The sequence below is a fragment of the Ambystoma mexicanum genome, chromosome 9 (assembly GCF_040938575.1).
Source record: "Ambystoma mexicanum isolate Mex_15411 chromosome 9, UKY_AmexF1_1, whole genome shotgun sequence".
Classification (NCBI taxonomy): domain Eukaryota; kingdom Metazoa; phylum Chordata; class Amphibia; order Caudata; family Ambystomatidae; genus Ambystoma; species Ambystoma mexicanum.
Genome location: NC_090931.1, coordinates 1246033612 through 1246051118, shown reverse-complemented (window position 1 = coordinate 1246051118; position 17507 = coordinate 1246033612).

Below are 17507 nucleotides of genomic sequence, written 5' to 3'. Positions count from 1 at the left end.
ATGTCGATAAGTTTTTCCTTGGCGAAGATTGCGACTTGGACTGGGGATTCATTGTGGACCTCTGCAAGCAAGGCGGTTCAATGGATGTTCACTCAGACATTTCATATTTAATCCAACTCATGGTGTAAGTACTATGCACTGAAATAGTAAGAGTGGGCATTGGGTTTATGTGTTTTTGAGATGCATTACTATGATGTGGAACCTTGTTGGGACACATACTGTGTGGGAGAGGAGTTTGTATCGAGTGATGCAGATTTGCGGATGCAGATTAGTGGGAGTGCTGGAACGGGGAAGAATCATTCATGCTGCCTTAATGTAGGCTGTTGGGGCTCAGATTATTGTAGGTATGGGACGAGGGTGGATTTTTGGGTTTTGCCTTAATGTAGGGTGTTGAGACACAGAACAGTCGGGGTGCTGGGATGGATAAGGAATTGTGTGTGCTGCCTTAATGTAGGGTGTTGGGGAGCAAATTAGTGGAGGTACTGGAACAAGGTCAGACTTGTGGATTTGGCCTCAATGTAGGGTGTTGAGGCACATATTAGGGGGTATGCTTGGACGAGGATGGACTAGTGGGCACTGCCTTAATGTATGGTGGTGGGGCGCAGATTAATGGGGTGATGGGATGGGGAGGAATCTTGGTGCTGCGTTCATGTAAGGTGTTGAAGTGCAGATTAGTGGAGATACTAGGACGAGGGTGGACTTGTGGGTGCTGTCTTAATGTAGGGTGTTGGGGTGCAGATCAGTGGAGGTACTGGAACAAGGTCAGACTTGTGGATTTGGCCATAATGTAGGGTGTTGAGGCACATATTACTGGGTATGCTTGGATGAGGGTGGACTTGTGGGTACTGCCTTAATGTAGGGTGTTGGGGTGCAGATCAGTGGAGGTACTGGAACAAGGTCAGACTTGTGGATTTGGCCTTAATGTAGGGTGTTGAGGCACATATTAGTGGGTATGCTTGGATGAGGGTGGACTAGTGGGTGCTGTCTTAATGTAGGGTGTTGCAGTGCAGATTAGTGGAGATACTAGGACAAGGGTGGACTTGTGGGTACTGCCTTAAAATAGGGTGCTTGGGCCCAGATTAGTGGAGGTACAGGGAAAAAGGTGGACTTGTGGCTTCAACCTTAATGTAGGATGTTGAGGCACAGATTTGTGGGTGCGCCGGGACAAGAGTGTTGTTGTGGGTTCGGCCTAATGTAGGATGTTGTGATACAGATTAGTGGGGGTGCTGGAATGGCGGTGGACTTGTCAGTTGCAAGAGAGAAATGGAAGTAATGGTGATTGCTGGTAAGTAATTATTGATGCCATATTTTCGAGTCTGGCACTAAAGTTGTTCAACAGTGCTATGTTCATTTTGCTCTGGGGGCGTGTTGTGGGTGTGGCGGGTGCTACTCATTTTTCTTTGCCCTGCAGGTTTATGCATGTATTTAATTCCATGAATCAGCTCATAGTTCTGTACATTTGGGTGGTAAATGCGCTCTCAAATGATTCTGAATGGGTGGAGTTTGCTGGGTATTTAACGTTATGAAGTATATGAAGGGGAAAGGTGTTTTGGAGAGCAAAAAACTGTATGATAGGCCAAATCATATTGAGAAACCTCCTTAAGAAGTCCTTTTCCAGAGGGAGCTGAATGTGGAAGCCCTCCCCCAAAATAGAAATAGTCTTCCTAAAATGGTTTGGGATCTGGGGGGGGCAAAAGAAAAGCTTACATGGCTGATTTATGTGGAGATTTTGTTCTTCCTACCTGTTCTGGGCCTTTACAAGACAAAAACCAAAAGTGAATACAATGACCATAGAGCATTTAGATACATGTCCCAGGAAGCAATTGAATATACGTGGGGTCCCTGTTTTAATGCTACGTTACTAAAAGTAGCTGGGCCTTTAATTGAAACTTTGTGGAAGTGTATTTAAGGAGTTTGCACTAGAAACAGAAATTGTGCAGAACACATGTGTCTCTGACAATGGGCAATCATTCATTAATTTTCACAGGAGCCAGTTATATTACGCTGTTCAGGCAATGATAACCATTCTGACCTGTAAACACCACAGTTTACATAAAAGAACATTCCTGAATAGAGTTTTATTTTGTTCAAAGTGTAACAGGAAGAAGGTTAGTTAATCCCCTCATTCCCAACAGAATAGCATCAAATCAAACAACCAAAATCATTAAATCATTTTTCACAGAAATAGAAGTCATATGCCGAATGGGGGCCCCTAATAGCGATTAAAGGTAACTTTCTGATTCTCTTTCTTTTTTACTGTTATAATTCAATGTGTGTGTAATCTTTTAATGCATCTGATATTTTGCTCTCCAAAATAAAATCTTTTACCCTGAACACAAGCCTTAAGAATGTGTTTAACCAAGTAAACCCTCCTATTCTTTAAGCTATGTCCAAAAGAAGAAGAAACCAATGAGGGCCAAGATTTTTTTGTTGAATCAGCCCTACAAAAGCTAGGTCAATATTTTTCCGGGATGCCATCAAGATGATTTCAGAGAAAAATTAATGAATTTGTTGCAAAATGTATTCTATGAACAGTTTTGTGTTTCTGAATATGACAACCAATTTCAAGTTGCATGTGTATAATGGAGAGGATATTATTATTTTATCTCAAATTATTATTCCATTTTTTTATACATACAGATGTTTGTGTGTATTGTGCATGTATGCATTACCAAGATAACAGGAGGCAGGTTGTATGACTTTTCCGTAGACAAGCTGCTTGTATTGATGTGGAATGATGTGAGTGACTTCCCCAGCATTGAAAGTGCTGAGGCTACCTTTAATTTCTTGAGTTATGAAAGTAACTCAAGATAGCCCAGCGGCAACGTGCGCGCCTTGGAAGGAAGACGACACGAAGCAACACAGGTTCGATCCCCGGGTCCGCGCTTAGAAACCTCTGGGTGTTTAAGCGCGTTATAAATACGCAACTAAGACAAAAAAAAAAAAAAAACAATCAAGCATCCACAAAACAAACAATTCCTGTAACAGCGCCTCGATGCCTGTGGGCTGTGTGAGCGCTTTAAAAATGTAAAATAAAAAAATAAAATACTGAAATTAAAACAACTTGTTTCTTGTCTCCGATTTTTGGATAAGGTTGATGTGGCGGTGCTATTAAATCAGGATTATTTGTCAGTAAAAACAATCAAACAATAGAATCTTAGATATATGTCATGGATAGAAGTTATTGCAGAACAGCCAACTGCTCTCTGAATGGTGTCTGAAGCGGTCTGTAAGAGCAATCCTCACAGATAACTGCTGAACCCATATGCATGTATTAGTAATGGCCGAACCCCAAACCCTCACCCATAATGATAGGCTCACAACTTGTATTAAGTGTTGGCAATAAAAGGCTGTAGGATTTTATTGTGCAGATATGGGTTATGGCAATAACAATATCACATATCATGATGGTATCATACTTTTGGGCACCAGTCCTGAGGTTACCCCCTCGGACCTGTGCTGCCTTCTTGTGTGCCACGACTTGTTGTGGGCACCGTACAGTGCCTTGTACTTCTTTTTTTTCTTCTCCCCTTTTTGTAGGGTGGGCGAGTTCTGTGGTAAAGAAGCAAGAAGATTTGGAAGACACTGAGTAAACAGTGAACCTCCTGTTTGCTTGGGTCCTCGTTCATGGTCCACAAACAGATTGTGTTTACTCTGAGCATATTGCTCTCATTTATAGGACCCAGGGAGGCCCTGGGTCTTTGTTGTGTATGTGGTGGGGGCTGCTGTTGTCTCAGCCCCCAGCCGGATAGCCGACTGTCTGACCACCTGGTGGGGGCAGATCTTTTGAACCTGGGCCCTGCCTGCCAGTTGTTTTCCTTATGGCGCTTAGCACCTTGCTGTTTGGAGGAAGGGTGCGATGACTGTTCTCACCTTACCCTTCTGTGGCTTTTGTGCTGCCGAGTTGCGTGTCTCCGAAGCTGGGGGGAGGAGAGGAGCAGGCGCGGGGAGGTTGGGGCTGCCCCTCTCCCAGCTGCCGATGGTAACAGCAGTTACCCTGCCTAGCTTGTGGGATGCCCATGCAGCATTGCCCATAACTGGAGGGAGTATTCTGACTCCTGCCTGCAGTGCCAAACCCATTCTAGCCTCTCCCATCACTTCCACCCTGATCTAATAATCCCCTCACCAATGGCTGGCAACATTTTGTTTCTCTTTGACACCAACCTGAAACTCTATCAGTTCATCATGGCCACTGCCACTGAAGCCAGACTCAACCTCCTAAATCTTAGATAAATCTACCCAGATCTCACTCACCACTCAACTAAAACACTTATTTCGACACTTCGGCTCTGCAAATGGGGAAACTGTGTTAACCTATTTCGTTGTCTACCCCTCTTCTCAAATGCCACCCTCAACAAAATCCTCAACTGTGCACTAATCACCCTTCACACCCTAAACTGATGCTCCCCCACATCCACCAACCATCAACACTGATCAACGGCTCTCAATGCAAAATTATTCACCCTTACAATTTCTCCAACTCATCTATAATTGTATCCATAGTGTTGCACCTACTTACTAGCTGAATGCAATTCAATGTACTCTCACATTCAAACTTTCATCTCCTCCTCTCTTAGCAACCTATTGGTTGTCTAGTATTGATCCTGAAGCTGAAAGCCTCCAAGACTGAATTCCTACTGCTGACCAATGACACTGAACACCCTGACATCCAGACCTGGCTCTCTCCTGTGAACCTTTGGGGCTTAAAAACTCAGCTGACCACAAGCACCAAGTCCCTTCAGTTCGACATCGACAGACACCTCTCCTTCAAATAGCACATAGCAAGAAAGACACACATCTCTTGCTATCAACGTTCTCTCATGCAGAAAACCAAGACCTTCATACAGAAACCAAATTCACATCTGCTGTCCAAGCCTTGGCCCTCTCCCACCTGGAAGGTTCCAATGCTCTTTTGGAAGCGCTTCTGGCAACTACGCTGGCACCCATGAGATGTGTCCTGCATGCGCAAGCAAGTCTCAACAAAGAATGCTGCAAATTCAACCACATCACCCCACCCTCATTGAGCAAACTGCACTGGCTCCCGATCCAAGACTATATCATCTTCACATCCTGCTGCATCATCTGCAATGCTGTCACGCTGAAGTCCCCAAGCTCGCGCTCTGAAACACATGTGTATGAGTGCGATGCCAATAAAATATCAATATCAATACCACACTGAGAAACTCAGCTTCTGCAGAGGCCTATAATCTACCAGAAGTAAGGACATGTCCAGACTTGAACTTGTCGGGTGCAGGAATAAGAAGACAGGCCTTCTTTGTTCACACATTGATACCCTTGAACCACCTGCCTGTAAACATCAGAGTCACCTCTTTGCTTCTACAGTTCGATAAGGGTCTCAAGGCCCTCTTCTTTAATTAATGTCTCCTCCCTAACACCTGGGTTAATGCACCCTCCATGCCCCACCCTACCTCAGACTGGTTAATCTGATTCCCGCTGTTGCCCCCCCTGGTTGCTTGTAGATCCCTTGCCACCAAACTGCATGCCCTCCCTTTCCCCTCTTAACTCCCCTCAACCTTCTTTCTCTGCTTCCGTCACCATGTTCTTCCCTCTATGATTAGATAATTCTGTTACTTCCCAAAGCTAGGTCTGTGCTCAATAAATACCTTACAATTATCATTAATAATAGTAACAAGAACAATAATAATACCAAGTTCCTTACCATCCAGTTCATCCTCCCACTTTCACTAACCTTCCTTACTTCCCCCCTCCACTTGACTGACCTCCCATGGCCACCAAAATCATTTCCGCAGTAGAACCCTTCAAAACAATGTTCAAAGTCCATCTGCTAGTAAAGGAAGGAGTCCCCCAAATGTCCCAATCCCTCCTGAAGAATCTAACCACCCAGCTCACATTTCCTGCTTTCTACCTTAAAAGCTACAACACTGGCCTCCGGCTCTAATGTTCAATATATTGTTCTGTTCTTTGGTCACCGTTCCTGGTGTATGTTCCTATTCGTGCTTCTTCAGCACATGGTATATGCCATTCAGTCAGGCAATGCCCTTATGTAAAGGCACCTTGCCCTAGGACTGTCTCTGCTCTCTGTTATTGCCTGATGTATGAGTGATTTCTTTTCAAAATGGCACCATGTTCTTACATAAATACAATGAAAATGCTTATACTTGTCGGGCTGTTATTTTGCTTCTTTTCTTTCGTAAGAAAATAAATGCATTTAAACAAATTGAGTACTCTCCCCAGTGTCAACTAGGTCCTCTCGCTCAAAATGACATGCGGGTCTATATAAGGCACAACGAGGGGAAGACTAGCATTGTTAAAAAAAAAAAAACGTTGTGACCATAAAATCTTATTGAATGAGGCCGTTTCTCAACGGTCGGAGTCCTGCACTCTGGGAAGTGCGACACCACCAGCCATTTCTGGAAGGAAGACAGCATATAAATACCCACAATGCACTGGGAGTAACAGCAATATATCATGTGTACCTTTTAGAATAAATGTTACAAAAGGATTGATATTTTCTGGAGTGCTACCATAGAAATGATCCTAAGCGTGCACAAGTTTCCCTACTCTTCTGATTGCGAGTGGTCTCAAAAGGACAGCAAAGCATAGTGCTGTATTGGGAAGCAGGCGCCTTGCTTAATGCAGGCCTCCTTTTCAAATCCTCAGGTAAAAGTGGCATGCAAAGCGCTGTGTGCATATTTCAGTTTAGATGATTTTGTTAACGCTACTGCCATCTCCCGATGTCAGTCGGACACTGTGCCAAGAGAAAGGCTTTCATCCATTATTTCTCTCAAGCATCAGCACAAAACACTTTCTCCCGGCACGTTATGTACCAGTCCCATTTCACATGTGCCCGCCGTGATAATGCGCGCCGTTCCGTCCACAGAGATGTTCTGCTTCGCAGAAACTGTTTATCGATCACTTGTTTAATACTAATGCGGGAATGTGTTCGCTGTCTTTGTGGCCCTCCACACTGCTCGAGTAATTGCTGTCATCCAACAAGCAGTGGGCTGTACGCTGCCAGATACTGTCACACTCCAGCGCCAGTGATAATATGATGCAAAAAAAGGTAACACGACGCTGCATTGATTTTTCTAAATTCTGCACCAGAAGCCAGCTGCCGATTTACCTAACGCTATCTCTAAATGTAATTGGATTCAAATAGAACTCATCTAATATGAAGTAGAAGCCAACGTGCTGCTCACAGCCGGCCTGCATATTCCGATTGCTTTGCGCAGTTTTTGTTTCCACTTTCATTAACATCAAGCAATACTGTGTAGACCACAGTCCGCGCTGATTTAAGCATCTCACGAATCTGCATCGCTTCCAAGTTTGTAAACAGTTTTATTTTGCCTATTTTCAGCTCATGCACACGCGCACCACATGAGCTACACATATTAAATATTACGATATTAATATAAATGGGTACATTTTAAAAATCGACAGATACATTAAACAATGTTTCTCCATCAAATAAATCTAGATATGCTCTCTTTACATTCCATATACTTATTTCCATTTCCAAAATGCAGAGTGCAGAACATATTTACATTTTCTGCCACTAAAAGCATTCAGAATTCCTGAAATCGATGTGAGCCCAGCATAAAGGAGTGTATGAGTTTATCTCCATTCCAAGGCCCACTAGTCCTGAAGTGTGTATAGTTCTTCAATAATACACATCATCATCAATTCAGTTGTAGCTCAGTAACAGCAGTATCAGAGCTGTTATAAGTCAGGATAGTCCATTGTAACCCCCACCCCCCACATTTGTGTCACCAACAATGCAATATTCCAGCAGGAACCCTCTGACCCCAAGCCGCTTTGTTCTCATCTCTTGGGCTCTCATTCTCATCTCTTGGGCTCTCACAGCTATTTTACCAAATAGCTATCTGCAGTTCCTTGTCCCTTCTCAGGTTGTAGGTGCGTTTGGAATCTGCCAGCAACACTGATTCCAATTTTCAGTATTTTCACATCACGTTCGGCTCAGAGAAGGGCTGGATAAGCACCTATCTTAATGTAAAGTCCTGATGAAGTGCCATCTCTAGACGCTAAACATGTGTAGACTGATTGTTTTCCTTTACCGAATGTATGTGCACTATGTTTTTAATTAAACATCTTCTGAAAAAATATGTATGCTTGCCGGATCTAAACAGAAATCAGTAAATCACCAATAAACATGCAGACTAAAAGGTGTTCTCTAGATATTAGAGCAGGCCATTGACTCACTTCTCTTGCCAACGTTCCTCCTCCAGGGAGAGTGGTACTAGTACCATGCATTCATTTATCTGACTTGTATTCAGTGAAGATTGGGCACAAGAAGCAGAAACGGACTTTCCATACAGTCTCTAATTTACACCTTTAAAACAACAGCTGACAACATGGGGCACACAGAGCTGAGACCGGTGGATGGCAAAATATTAAGCTTGCATCAAACATAACATTACAGTGCACTTGAAATACACTGGAGGAATCCAAAGATGGCCTCAGATCTCATTGGTCGCTTCAGATGAAACAGAGGCTAGCAGCTTGCAGGAGGCTGAATTATATCAAGCGTGCATAACATCTAGATCGGCAGTGGCAATGGTGATGATTCTACAATGCAAAATGTGCTGTATCTTGAGGAAACATAGGGCCTCATTACGAGTCACCCGGTATGGAAATAACGGTGGCGGTAAACCCGCCGCCACCGTTGTTTCCATACCGGGTAATCTCGAGTCCTGCAGGCGGAGGTGTCATTCCCGCGAGGTCTGACCTGGCAGGTTTAACACCACCCGCCTGCAGGCGGACGTGAAAACACCGGCACCATCATGAGATGGTGCCAGTGTTTCCACCTCCCCATTCCCATTGAGTCCTATGAAACTCAGATGAAGAGATGTACAGTGAAAAAACGTGTTGTGTCTTATGTATTAAAATATGTTCTTGAGCTACAAAAATATGGAAAGTATTTATGATCTGTTGCAATTGATCAATAACCTCAATAACATGATTACTTTAAGTGAAATGGAATGTTTATCTTGATCTAGATGACACAATCTTTATTCCGATTTATATTGAATGAAACATTTTGCCTATTATAGGATTTAGATAGTGTGGAGGGGACGCAGGTTCCCTTACTTTGGGAACCCTGTTTTCACGTCCGAAAAATAATTTTGACAACAGCAGAACCACATTTAATCGAATTGCTGAGAAATTATTGTATAGTATTTGGTTTTATTGTTTCACTGTAACCTCTTGATTTATTTCATATGTTCCTCAATGAAAGACTCTTTCTGAGACAAGCCTTTCTTGAATTAACAGTAGTTTACAACTAAAGTTATCTTTTTATGTACATGCAACTCCCGGATAAGGCAGACAGTATAAGACTGAATAAATCTGCTAATGTTTTGGCCTGACATTTGATACCAGTTGATTCCATTATCATTAAATTACCTCTAACAATATCCTCCTGAACACTATGTTCTGATAATACACTCCTATAATAACCAGTTATTCGGATGTCCTCATACTTTACGTCCAGCCTCCATTATTATTATTATTATGATTATTATTATTATTATCATTATTATTAGTCGACTCATGGTTTCTGTATTTTGGTCATGTTCACCTACATTGCAATATAAAGTACAATAATAACATATAATGTCAAAGATCAGCAGTTAAAATGAATTATATTAATTGATTCATTTGATGCAAACACTGACACCAGCTCCTCTCCTCTCCTGAATTAGAGAGATAGCATTATTCATGTTCTTGTCTTTTCCCTTTGCTCATCCGTTGGTGCTTGGCTAGCATACCCACTGGAATACAGAGTCCCATTGGCTTTACTTGTTTCACAGTGCTATTGTAAGTATTGTAAGTATATGTAAGTTATATAAACATAAACGAGAAAGAGGCTATTCATTGAGGCTTGTCCAATGAGACATTATTTCCAACTAATAGCTGCAACCTATTATACATACAAATGTGAAATCCTTCCCTTAATCCTTGTGAAATAGTATGATCAGACTGTTACATCAAAAACATACTGTGAGCGAAATCAAGTCATATTGGCTAAATACCCTACTGGAACTGGATGTTAAATTCTGCATGAAAATCATTATTCGGGTAGAAGCCTGCATGGAGGGGAAAGACATTCTGGACTAATTTCAACGGGGATTCAAGCTGGTCTGTCTAGAAGCCAACCTGGTGTTTTAATGTTCCAAATTGTACCAAGATGTGGTACATCAAGACATATGCTACTCTGTTGGTTATTCCTGGACTTTATCTTCGCTTTTCCTCTGGTGGTCTGAAGAAAAATCGGAGAAAATATAGTAAACATGGGAAATTATCAGAATCGAATCGCTTTCCCCAATGGCTGCATGAAGGTGCACCTTCCCAGGTCCACATACGATGAAGAAGCGAGTTAAAACAGCCTTTCATACATCATAAAGGGCCTCGAAGCCTGCGCCCTTTTTTTGCCTTTGTATAGATTATCTTGAAACCTAAAGAAGCAAGGTGACAGCTGGTATCACATCAATAGGGAACTTTGAAGCATTCATGTACGTAGATGACACCTTACGCATTGCTCAGACCCAAAACGACCGAAAAGTCCAGTTGAGGACATCTGAATATTTTCCCATGACAACACTTCATCGGTTAACCAAAGAAAAGTTATGGTTTTTGGTAGCAAAAGGAAACACGGTAATGCAATAAAATTCATAATTGCATGTGAAATCCCACATTAAGCTTAGTCATGGCATCAGATCAGCAGTCAATCTATGTGGGGGATACAAAATACATCACCAGGACATAGTAAAAGGTCCAAGCCACGTTAAATGCAACCACACAAGTAGTAAGGGGGCCATCGGTACAAAACAAATACATACACTTGTCAAGGTTCAATGCATGTAACCCTCCACTCTGTGGTACGGTGAAGTGGGAATGTAAACCTGGCATAAAACGTACAACTCCATGGAAAGTTCTGATGGGAAACATTACGGCTGCTCTCAATGTGTTTACTTAGCTTTGCCCACATTTCTATCTGGCCATCATACCTATCAGTGAATTGATCAAGCTGGCTTTAGTAAGGTATGTGCTGGAGTGTCAAGTGAGTAATATGAATTGCTTTACAGGCCAAGGCTGGAGAAAACACGCACATGATCCCCAACCACCCGCGCAACCACAAAATATCAGATATCAGTATTTATCAGCATGTAATGTAATTACTGATTAAGGGACTTATTCACAGCAGCGTCTTATTATGGCAAAACCCCATTGGAAAACGCTCTGTGAATTAGGCCTTAAGTGTTTAAAGTTCATTGTTTGCTGTTTGCATTGACCGTGTGCAGATCATTCGGCACCAGCAGCCAGTTTATATCAAGAACTGCTGCATCATGACTCTGTGCAATTTTGTGAGAGACCCAGTTGTGGGATCAGATCAAGCCATCCATCAATATGTGCCTTGCACCTTGCTTCCTATCGAAGTGCTTTTCATTTCTTTTAAATAGATACAAAATACTGTTAGATCATGGCATGGGGAGATCTAAAAAAAGAAGCACTGCTCGGAGACCTGAGTAAGCTTCAATAGGAGTTTTTCAGAATGTTAATGAACATTTTGCTACGACGTAAATCTTTGACACAAACGACCAGGTTGCAGCAGCAAAAATGTAGTTGCACAATTAAATGAACCGCATCCGTATTTCAATTTAGGACCGGCTCACAAAAATAATGTTAAAGCACATATTTTAGTATGTGTTTTGCACTTGAACTGGCTGTTCTCTTCTGTCAGTGGCACCTTCATGGCATTGTCTTTAAACATACTTCAGCCGTTTAACAAAAGTCTTTGGGTCTGATTCATAAAAAGTGTTTTCCAATGGGTTTTTCCCATTGAAACACACTGTGTGAATACGTGCAAGATGAGAGGTGCATCATTTGACCTGCAACGGCATTTAACTGCATGCAAATCCCAGATTTTGGAAAGAGATTTGCATGCAGAGCAGTGGTAGAAGTATTTGAAAAGAAGTAGTGGAACTATCTTTGCTGCTGGCCTGCACCGCTCCCCATAAACCCCATCACTACGCCCCTCCCACTGACGTGCAAGTTTCAACTTCTTCTTAAACTTTTATTTTAAATCGAAACCATTCCAGAAAGGTTTATTTGTAAAATAAAATTATAGGAACGATAAAATGGAATTTTTTTTAAAAAAAGTAGAGAAGCACCGCTCCCAAAAGCCCCCACTCACTTTGACCACTGATGCAAAGGGAAGACTAGCTGCTAGTACAAGGGACCTGCAATCAATGTTCCCTTGCATTGGTGTCAGCCTCGTTACTAACACCTATGCATGTATTGATGGTGACCCCACTTGGGTCATCACCTGGGGTCAGCCTCCTTCCCATGTTGAATCAGTAAGCTCCTTTGTAGCTACGATTCGTAAAGGACCTGTCATTGCAAATTACATTTTACACAAAAGCTCATTTATAGTCATTGGTCTTAAAGGAACCCACGTAGCAATTTACATGTTTGCATTTCGACATTGATTTTAGCCGGTTTGGTCAATGGATGTTGGAGTGGCACGACTAATGGCCTTTGCTTTGGGCTACTGAGCACACACTCATGAATCGTACCAAGTGTAGCCCTTGCATGAATGCATGATAAGCTTTGACTCCAATATCCGTCTTCCCTGCCATATCTTGCCTCTGCTGATAATACACAAGGAGACCATGATCTGTTTATTTCAAAGATCAAACAACTAAGTGTTTTCATGGGAACTGACATGCAATTTTCTCCAAAACGGTGGCATAATTATCCAACAGGCACCCTGATAAAAAAAAAGAACATTATACAAAAATGAAATGTTTGAAGACACCTCAGCAATTTGTAATCTATACATTTTCTGGCAGAGTTGTTACTCCAAATGATCTATCCACAATGAAGGCGGACAAGCACCCGGACATATACAGTATGTCATTAGAATGTTTGAAGAATACCTCTGGGTAACAGTTGCTCTATATCAAGCTCGGATAAAAAACACGCATTCTTAATGGACATGTGATTGTGCAGTACACAAAATAGTACCAAAGATAAAGCTTGATGTGAGACACTAAGCACATTATTGTAATTGTTTTGCAGTTAGGAGTGATAAAAAAATGTGTTTGTTGTAATATATAATAATACAGCCTTTTCGTATTGTGATTATGCTTAATTACTCCTGCAACCGAGCAAGCATTGCTGGGATTCACTCACAAGAATGACCATCTGTGCCAGCATTGCTGGGATTCACTTACAAGAATGACCATCTGAGTCAGCAGTGCCGGAATTCACTCACAAGAATGACCAACTGCGTCATTATTGCTGGGATTCCCTCACAAGAACGACCATACGTGTCAGCATTGCCGGAATTCATTCACAAGAATGACCATCTGCGTCAGCATTGCTGGAATTCAAACTTGTGTGATGCAGTCAGGCAACATGTCAGAGGCATGCCCTTAATTTGCTGTGGAAACATTTACAATGACTATATTGCCATATCATGTGGGTTGTATTGAAAGCAAGAGAACCCGTGCAGTTCCTTGTAGACATGAGTAAACGCCTATCGACCTTGAACGAATCAATAAGTATTTCATCCAATAGGGCCCAGCCATCAAGTGCAGGTTTTAGAAACACACTTCCTGCTGCTTGCCGGGTCTTGCTTCCCTGTAGTGCTCGGCATAATAATAATTTAAAATAACATGTTGTTGTATTTGTATTTTAAATTTGGGGGGGTACAGATGCCATGAACATGATCTATTGTCATGAAAAGAGAAGAACAATGCATCTGTACTGTTGCAGGAGCCCTACAACTGTCATATATTTTCAGCTGCCAAATTAGTAGCCGTACAGTGCAGACCATGCTAGTATTTCACATTGCAAATTGGCTCTCAGGAAAGAGAGGGCACAAGCAATATCAATGTAATCACATTCATTACATTGATAACATGTGTGGTCCAAAACAAGGAGTACCAATCTCAGCTGGACACGATGTGTGGGGAACACGTTATACAATGTATAGTGACTTCTATGAATATGTAGGAGCTGATGTGCTAATGAGAAGGGGTTTGTTCTCCAGTTAACAATACAATTGTGCGGTCAAATGTGCTTGCAATGGACTGTTATGTATTGGCCTGTTTCATCAAAAGGTCAATCCTCATATACTGCCTCTTGGTGAAACAAATCCACGTATAGCAGTACATTTCTGCAACAGAAATGGTGGCATGCCAAGGCACTAGACTGGTACATTTCTGATGTCCACACATCCAAGCATTGAGAACATGTATGCAAGATCACAAATGTGTTTGAAGTTGCATTAGTTCATGGAATTAGGTGTACCCTGCTGTACAATCCATTAGAAGAGACATGCAGTACTTTTTGGACTACTATAGTATATTAAGCATACACTGTGAAATTGTGCTTTGAAGGAAGAATTGGGTTTTTTGAAGTGAGACATACAATTCAGGAATGTTGTTTATTTGGTTGCAGTATTATTGATTACCATAAGGATTGGGCCACGCTTGTGGTCAATTATACAATCTACCCATGACTTTATAGGATGACAGGGCTGATCTGGAGGTGATATTACCTGCATGGGCAATGGCCGATCCATGATCTTCAGTCATGGAAAGATTAAATGAGAAATATTGTTGAAAATGCAGATATTTGAGCACAAGAAGACTCACTAAATTAAGCAGTACAATAATGATATTTGACCTTCACAGCGGGGAGGGAGAAAATGATTGCACTTTTTTCTACCCATCTCTTCTTTCACCTTAAGGTGTTAGACGATAGAATGGCTGAGAAGGTACATTTTTTGAAACAATTTACAGAAAAATGTCAGAAACACGTCAGCAAAAATAACATGCATGCAGCAAGTTAATGATGAGTGAAAGAGAGACGTGAAATAGTCTTTCTGCAGAAAAAGAAAAGCTTGCTAGACACCAATGAAGATGAGGTACAAGTAAACAGAGAAGACCAAAAATGCTTAGAAAAGGGGACTTTATGAACATTAATGACATTCACATGAAGTGCCTATAGACACATGCCCTGTGAAAGAGTGCATTAACTGATCTGGCTACCCACACTAATGGTCTATTAGATGCCATGATGACATATCCAAATGCAGCTGAAAGAGAGTAAAGAAAAAGTTTACCAAACACCATACATTATGTAATTCAACAGCTGAGTTTGATCAACTACTTCATGATATCAAATGTATTAAGTAACAATGGGTGTCATTAGTGTAAGAGAAGGGTACTGCCATTCATTAAGTACATTATCGCACCCTTCAACTGACACATCCCACTATGCAGGGTGAGCAGAGTAAGACAAATTCATGAGAACCAGTAACATTGACAGAAGAGAATGTGACATTGAGAGTGAATTAATTAAAGAGTTGGATGACGCAATGTCACAGATTGAATTATAAAAAAAAAAATTAGCTAAATATCAGTCCATTAGCAAAGAAACAAATGATGACATTCAATTTAAGAAACAAGAAAAAGATTGCTTGCAAAAGAAATTGCAATATACACAGCACTAGCTAAAGCGCTGAACACTTGCCAAGGCAGTTTTAACAGAATGTATGGATCAATTTGTACAAGTAAGCTAGAAATGATAATTGAAATGCATAATAAAACAAGACATTAAGATATTCAAATAAATGTAGATTCTGCAGTTAAAACTCTTAAAAAAATGTGTTTCAAGGAAGAAAAGAGCTTATCCCCAATTTCTGAGACCTCTCCATTGTCCAGACCATTACACAGTCAAACTGGTGGCTTTGACCCACTTACCCGTAGTCAGAACATAGGCAGCACCATATAAACCATGTGCGTTTCCGAAGGTCAATAAGATACACATAAAGGTTTGATTTATTTTTATTTATTTTATTGTGCATTTGTAACGTGCTTATACATCAAATAATTGTCTTTCAAAGCCCCCAAAAGGCAAAGGAGAGGGAACTGCTCTGTCACGTTACCATAAGATGATTATTTGAGAAAAATCAAAACACTATGCAAATCAGATAACAGAAGCATCTTGTTCCTCTAGGGAACTGTTTATAGTGGCAAAAGAACTGTGTCTATTTAAAAGGCAGGACGAATTGCCCAATGCAATGCAAACTGCACATTTTTCTCTGACAAAATTTGAGATATCCTCCAAGCTATTACAAGCGGTCAAGCTGCATTGGAGGTGGACCATCTCCAGGATCTGCCTGCAGGGGAACCTATCATTCCTATTTTGGTGAACACTTTTTGTTTAGTACCTATAGATGATGAAGTTATACTAAATGCCCTCCATGGCCTGAAATCGGCCTCACCCCTTGATGCAGTATGACTTCATATCTTGAAAGCCCTTCCACAGAGGTCCATTTGCATATTTTCAGCGGCCCTACAGTACTCCATTACTGTAGGAGAAGTCCCTGCCACCCTGAAGCATGCAGTGACTATCCCCCATTTAAAAAAAAACATTTAAAAAAAAATCTGATCTGCATCCCCGAGTGGTGGCCAATTATAGGCCCATCACTCTTCTTCCGGCCATTATGAAATGGATTGAAGCCGTGATTACGCCACAGTTTTCGAAATTCCTGGAAAATAATCAGTGCCTGCATCCATTTCAATCTGGTTTTTATCCAATAATGGGTCCAGAATCAGATATGATCTGACTGCTGGATGATTTAGCTCGGAGTGTTAATTCTCCTGGACCTGCCTGCGACATTCGATACTGTGGATCATGACATCCTACTGACCCGTATGAAGCAAGTGGGCATTGCCAGGCCTCTTCTGGCATGGTCTGAGTCATTTCTTGAAGGGTGGTCTCAGACTATTTCCTTTCAGGCCTGCCACTCTCCTACTTCTGGTCTGACTTGTGGAGTTACAAAAGGGTCAGCCTCATCTCCTCTTCTTTTTAATTTGTATGTGCGCTTACTGGCTGATCGAATTGCTGAGTCACAAGTCCTTTTTTTACACCTATGCCGATGACACACAGTTAGTGTTTCGGCTGGACTCTCCTGAAACTGAACCCCCTGGAAAACTTTGTGACTGCTTGGATAAAATAGTTAACTGGATGTCGGCAAACTGGTTAAAGCTGAATGGAAATAAAACAGAGGTTCTGGTGTGCGGGTCCCAAACGATGGACAATCTTTGGAATTCTCAATACTGGCCTGACTCACTGGGCCCCTGCCCAATTGCCTGTGCTTCTGTGAAAAGCCTTGGACTGCAGCTTCTCCCCAATAGCTCACGAGATGCGCATATTTCAGTAATTTGTAGTGTATGGTTTGGGAAATTGAAAATGTTGAGGAAATACTACCTCTGCTGCCCCCAGCCAGCTGAACCATGATGGTCACATCTACTATAATGCGGTCACTGGACTACGGCAACGGGATATATTTGGGACAACCCAAATATCAGATCCAACGTATGCAGATCCTCCAGAATTCATCTGCAACCCTTCTACATCGCCTTCATTGGCTCCTGGTGGTGGCACAGATTAAGTTTAAGGTACTCTGTGTCATTCATCAAGCTGTG